The following is a 6,543-nucleotide window of genomic DNA, read 5'->3' on the forward strand; positions in this document are numbered from 1 at the left end:
TTTTTGGCGCCGTTGCCGGGGACTGTTAATCTACAATTATATTTTTAGTTATTTCCTTTAGTGTATTTTATTTTTATTGAACTAACACTCCATATTTTAATTCAGATATCTCTTCCGGTGCATGCCAAAGTCACTTGACTTGGAGCTTGAGTGTGACCCTGAAATTGAAAGGACTTTCCGCAGGCGAAGACAACAGCAAAGACTTAAGGAACTGATGGAGAGGCACGAACAAGAGCAGGAGGCGGAGCGCCAAAACGAGAGACGAATTGAGATGCCACGCCGCATACCCATGTTAGAGTATGCCCAGCCTTCTTTGGATGGTGCACGCCCTAGCATTGTGAGGCCGATTGTGCAGGCAAACCAATTCGAAATCAAACCAGCCATTATCCAGATGATTCAGAACACCGTCCAATTCGGAGGAACTGCTGTGGACGATCCAAACACACACATCGCGGATTTTCTTGAGATTTGCGATACTTTTAAATTTAATGGAGTTTCTGATGATGCTGTTAGACTGCGTTTATTTCCTTTCTCTTTGCGTGATAAAGCTAAAGCTTGGTTGAATTGTTTACCTGTAGGTTCGATAGCTACATGGGAGGACATGGCGAAGGCGTTTCTCATCAAATACTTTCCTCCATCGAAGACCATGAAGCTGCGGGCAGACATCACAACATTTGCTCAGTTCGATCAAGAGTCACTATATGAGGCGTGAGAGCGTTTCAAAGATCTATTACGAAGATGCCCACATCACGAGTTGCCACTTGGGTTAGTCGTTCAAACCTTTTATTACGGTTTGCTTACTCCTAATCGTACTATGATAGATGCTGCTGCGTGTGGGAACCTTTTGAGGAAGACTGCGGAAGAAGGATATGAGTTGTTGGAGGAGATGGCTGCTAGCAGCTATCATCCTCAATCTGACAGGAACAACCAGCGGAGAAGTGCCGGAGTTCACCAGGTAACTGATTTTTCTGTCATTACTGCACAACTTGACGCTTTAAACAGGAAAATAGACTGCTTGAATGTGGGTGGCACGGCTATGCGTCTTCAAGAGATATTCTGTGAAAAGTGTGGAGGAGAGTACTATGTGAAAGACTGTCAAGATGGAAATCCCTTCTATGTGCAAAATGAGGCACCGGTGAATCAAGTGGGAGTCCAAAACCGTCCAAGGAATGACCCTTATTCGAACACATACAATCCTGGGTGGAGGCAACATCCCAAATTCTCATGGGGCGGTCAAAACAGTCAGAATAGACCGCAAGGAGGACAAAAATATGGCAAACAACCGATGTACAGATCCGATCCTCCTAGAGAAGAGAAGTCCAACTTGGAGCAAATGATGTCTAAGTTTATTTCTTCCACTGAAACTCGACTCCAAAACCAAGATGCATCGATAAAGGGGCTCGAGAATCAAATTGGATAGTTGGCCAAGATGATAGCGAGTAGAGAGCCGGGCACCTTGCCAAGTAATACCGAAAATAATCCAAAGGAGCAAGTGAAGGCCATTGAGTTGAAGAGCGGAAAAGTTTTGGAGCCTAGAGAAAAAGAGAAAAACCAAGTGCCGGATGAACAAGATGCGACATCTAAAGGTAAGTCTTCTAACCCTACACTAGCACCCACTACACAACCAAAAATTGTTATACCTTCTCCTTTTCCTGCTGCATTGAAAAAAGCAAAACTAGATGCACAATTTGGTAAGTTTCTCGAGGTGTTTAAAAAGTTGCATATCAATATTCCCTTTGCCGATGCTCTAATGCAAATGCCTAGTTATGCTAAATTTTTGAAGGATATCTTAGCAAATAAGAGGAAGTTGGAGGATCATATGACAGTCAACTTAACTGAAAATTGCTCCGCTTTGGTGCAAGACAAAATCCCACCTAAGCTAAAAGACCCAGGGAGTTTCTCTATTCCTTGCATGATTGGTGATGTTGTTTTTCATAAAGCATTATGTGATCTTGGTGCAAGTATTAATCTGATGCCATTTTCTGTGTTTAGGAAACTTGGGTTGGGAGAGCCTAAGCCGACGAGGATGTCCTTGCAACTGGCTGACAGATCGGTCAAGTACCCCCGCGGAGTGGTTGAGGATGTGCTAGTGAAGGTGGACAAATTCATTTTTCCTGCCGATTTCGTGGTGCTCGACATGGAGGAGGATACCGAGATGCCTCTCATTTTGGGGAGACCATTCCTTGCGACTGGCAAGACACTTATTGATGTGCAAGAGGGAAAGTTGAGATTGAGAGTGGGCGAAGAAGAGATTACATTTGATGTTTTTAATGCACTTAAGCACACACTGCATTCTGATAGTTGTTTTAGAATTGATGCTTTTGACTCTCTTGTGGCCAACTATGTGCAGGATGCTCTTAGGGACCCTTTGGAGGCCACTATCAATACTGAATTGGGAGAAGAGGAGTTAGACGAAGAAAGAGCTGAAATTGTGGCACACTTTAATGCCAACCAACCATGGAGAAGGCCAATGAGGATGCGACTGGAGGATCTAGGAGAACGAAGAGATTTGACCCCTCAAAGGTCAAGCATCGAGGATCCACCAACGCTTGAGCTAAAGCCGTTGCCTCCACACCTCAAGTACGTATACTTAGGTGAGAATAACACTTTACCTGTCATTATTTCTGCTGCTTTGACAGATGTGATGGAGGACAAGCTGTTGGAAGTTTTGAAAGCGCACAAGGGTGCATTTGCGTGGAAGGTGGCAGATATCAAAGGAATAAATCCATCCGTCTGCATGCACAAGATTTTGATGGAAGAGAAGTACTCACCTCTTGTGAAACCTCAAAGACGATTAAATCCAAAGATGCAAGAGGTAGTAAAGGCTGAAACAATTAAGCTTCTCGACGCAGGTATCATCTATCCTATATCTGATAGTGCATGGGTAAGTCCTGTTCAGTGTGTGCCAAAGAAAGGTGGGATTATTGTTATCACAAATGAAAATAATGAATTAATACCCACTAGGACTGTTACGGGATGACGTGTGTGCATTGATTATAGGAAATTGAATGATGCTACCCGTAAAGATCACTTTCCCCTTCCCTTTATTGATCAAATGCTTGAGAGGTTAGCGGGTCATGAGTTCTATTGTTTTTTAGATGGGTATTCTGGGTATAACCAAATCATGATTGCGCCCGAGGACCAAGAGAAAACCACTTTCACTTGTTCTTATGGCACTTTTGCTTTTAGACGGATGCCATTTGGTTTGTGTAATGCCCCTGCCACTTTTCAGCGATGCATGACTGCTATATTCCATGATATGATTGAGACTTTTCTTGAGATATTTATGGACGACTTCTCGATTTTTGGCTCGTCTTTTAATGATTGTTTGCAGAACTTGCAGGTAGTGTTGAGGAGATGTGAGGAGACAAACTTGGTGCTTAATTGGGAAAAATGCCACTTTATGGTACAAGATGGAATTGTCCTAGGGCACAAGGTTTCGGGGCACGGAATAGAGGTGGATAAGGCGAAAGTTGAAGTTATCAAGAACTTACCACCTCCGGCGTCCATAAAGGGAGTTAGAAGCTTTCTAGGCCACGCCGGTTTTTACCGACGTTTCATCAAAGATTTTTCTAAAGTTGCAAAACCTTTATCTTCTTTACTCATGAAAGATGTGCCTTTTGATTTCAATTCTGATTGTTTGCAGGCATACGAGAAGTTGAAATAGCGCTTAGTGACGGCTCCTGTCTTGGTGGCACCGGATTGGGATCTACCCTTCGAGATCATGTGTGATGCTAGCGATACTGCGGTAGGTGCTGTCCTCGGACAAAGACAAAACAAGGTATTTCACACCATATACTATGCAAGTAGGACTCTAGATGAAGCACAATTGAATTATGCCACCACCGAAAAAGAGTTACTTGCAGTAGTGTTTGCACTTGACAAGTTTCATGCTTATCTTGTTTTGTCGAAAGTAATTGTGTTTACTGATCACTCTGCCCTTAAATATTTACTTGCAAAGAAATATGCAAAGCCACGCTTACTTCGGTGGATTTTATTATTGCAAGAATTTGATGTGGAAATAAAAGATAAGAAGGGTGTTGAGAATGTGGTTGCAGATCATTTGTCTAGATTAGAATTTATCAGTAATGATTGTGTGACTGATGCGATTAATGATTGGTTTCCGGATGAGCAGTTGTTTGAGGTGAAAAATTGTCCATGGTATGCAAATTTTGCGAATTTTCTTGTTACAGGCTCACCTCCCCCAAATCTAACATTTCACCGAAGAAGGAAATTCTTTTCGGACGTGAAATATTATTTTTGGGAGGAACCTTTCTTGTTTAAGATTTGTGCAGATTCTATGATTCGGAGATGTGTGGCGGAGGAAGAGATGGGATCGATTCTTACTCATTGCCATGACCGTGAGGTAGGTGGTCACTTTGGACCAACGAGGACGGCATCTAAGGTACTCGAATGTGGCTTTTATTGGCCAACCCTCTTTAAAGATGCTCGTTGTTATGTGCTAGCATGTGATAAATGCCAACGGACAGGTAACATCTCTAACCGTCACGAAATGCCTTTAAATAATATCATTGAGTGTGAGGTTTTTGATGTGTGGGGAATAGATTTCATGGGACCGTTTCCCAGTTCGTTCACGAAAAAATACATTTTGATGGCGGTGGATTATGTGTCTAAGTGGGTAGAGGCGGAAGCATACGCCACTAATGATGCTCAAGTGGTTCTAAAATTTTTGAAGAAAAACATTTTTAACCGCTTTGGAACACCACGAGCAATCATTAGTGATGGTGGCACTCATTTCTGCAACAAACTCTTTGAAAAACTTTTAAGCAAATATGGTGTCACACATAAAATCTCTACCCCTTATCACCCCCAGACGAGTGGTCAAGTGGAAGTGTCGAACCGAGAGATAAAGAGAATTCTGGAGAAAGTGGTAGGCGTCAGTAGGAAAGACTGGTCGGTGAGGTTAGATGATGCTCTATGGGCATATAGGACTGCTTTTAAAACACCTATAGGCACTACACCGTATAGGTTGTTATTTGGTAAAGCATGTCATTTACCTGTCAAGTTGGAGCATCGGGCATATTGGGCAACCAAAGCGCTGAACTTTAATTTCATTGATGCAGGTGAACAGCGTTTGCTTCAATTGGACCAATTGGAGGAGTTCCGGAATTTGGCTTACGATCTTGCACTGTCTTACAAGGAGAAAACCAAAAAGGCTCATGACAAAAGAATCATCGAGAGAGAATTTAAGGAGGGAGAAAGTGTTCTGCTCTACAACTCCCGGTTGCGCTTGTTTCCCGGTAAATTGAAGTCGCGATGGTCCGGTCCATTCGTGATCTCGAAAGTTTATCCATCGGGAGCTGTGGAATTGAAAGATGGAAAAGATGAGACATTTACGGTCAATGCCCAGCGCCTAAAGCACTACATGGGTGGCACAGTTGAGCCACAACTTGGAATCACACGGTTCCAAGAGAATCCGAACTGAGACGGACCGACAGTCAAGCTCTCGACTATAAATTGAGAACTCTTCTTTTTCCCTTATCCTGCATTTAATTCAATTTCGATTATTGTCATCTTTATTCGTATTTATTGTTAATCTCGTTTCTTGTTCTTCAATTGTGTTTAAAAAAAAACATTATTTCGATTCGGGGCAGAAAGTTGGTGCTCGGGCGGTATTTTTATGCCGCTCGAGCGCGAAACTTCCCTTGGCATACAGAAAGTTGGCGCTCGGGCGGTGATTTCCTACCGCTCGAGCGCGCCTGCTTACCTCTGACTATTACATTACAGAAGGTTGGCGCTCGAGCTGTAACTTTTTACCGCTCGAGCGCGACCGCTCTAATAAGCGAAATCCCATTTCCCTTCTTCATTCTGCACGAAATTTTCCCCTTTCACTCCCCAAATCCCTAACCCTCTTCCACTCTACTCTCAAATTTTTGCAGGCAATCTCTCCTACCATCAAGACTCAAGCATCGTGGGCAAGCTCATCCTTCGGAATTCAAGCGTCATCTTCTCCGATTCCCCCAAAATCTCTCTCATCCACTACTATGGCTCCAAAGAAGAAACAAAGAGGTACTTCCGCTTCTTCCTCTTCTTCGACTTTTGATAGGCATCGCTTTGTTAGTGAAGAAGCTCGGGCTAGGTATGAGCATGCCAAGATGAATAGAAATCCGATAGTAGAGAGGGGATTCCGAAAAGAATCTGCCGATAGGCACCTAGGAACTCGGATAGAATTGGAACGGCGCGGATGGGAAACTTTTTCCAATCATCCTAAGGCGGCGGTAGTTTCGGTGGTGCGTGAATTTTACGCGAATGCTATGGAGGGGAGAAATGGGACGGTGTTTGTTCGGGGTGTACATGTCCCGTGTGACTCGGCAACTATCAATGCATTGTTGGAAACGGCGGAGGTCGACAACTCTCGTTTTGAGGCTTTAGCTGCTGACCCGAACTATGACTTGATTATCACCGCGCTATGCCATCCGGGTGCGGGTGCGGGTGCGGGTGCGATGTGGAAACCAGTGGGCGGACCGTCGAGCTGTTTCGACGAGAAATTCTTGACCGTTGACGCTGCCATGTGGTACTTAT

At 43.7% G+C, this 6,543-nt stretch overlaps 1 non-coding gene across 1 annotated transcript; it reads right to left on the reverse strand.

Moving 5' to 3' along the window:
* Positions 1-650: 650 nt before the first annotated feature.
* On the reverse strand, positions 651-756 carry LOC140835629 (small nucleolar RNA R71). Its single transcript, XR_012118950.1, has one exon. It is a non-coding gene; the product is annotated as a small nucleolar RNA R71 (small nucleolar RNA).
* Positions 757-6,543: the final 5,787 nt, after the last annotated feature.

Source organism: Primulina eburnea, chromosome 6 (genome assembly GCF_022965805.1).
Source record: "Primulina eburnea isolate SZY01 chromosome 6, ASM2296580v1, whole genome shotgun sequence".
In the NCBI taxonomy this organism is placed as follows: Eukaryota; Viridiplantae; Streptophyta; class Magnoliopsida; order Lamiales; family Gesneriaceae; genus Primulina; species Primulina eburnea.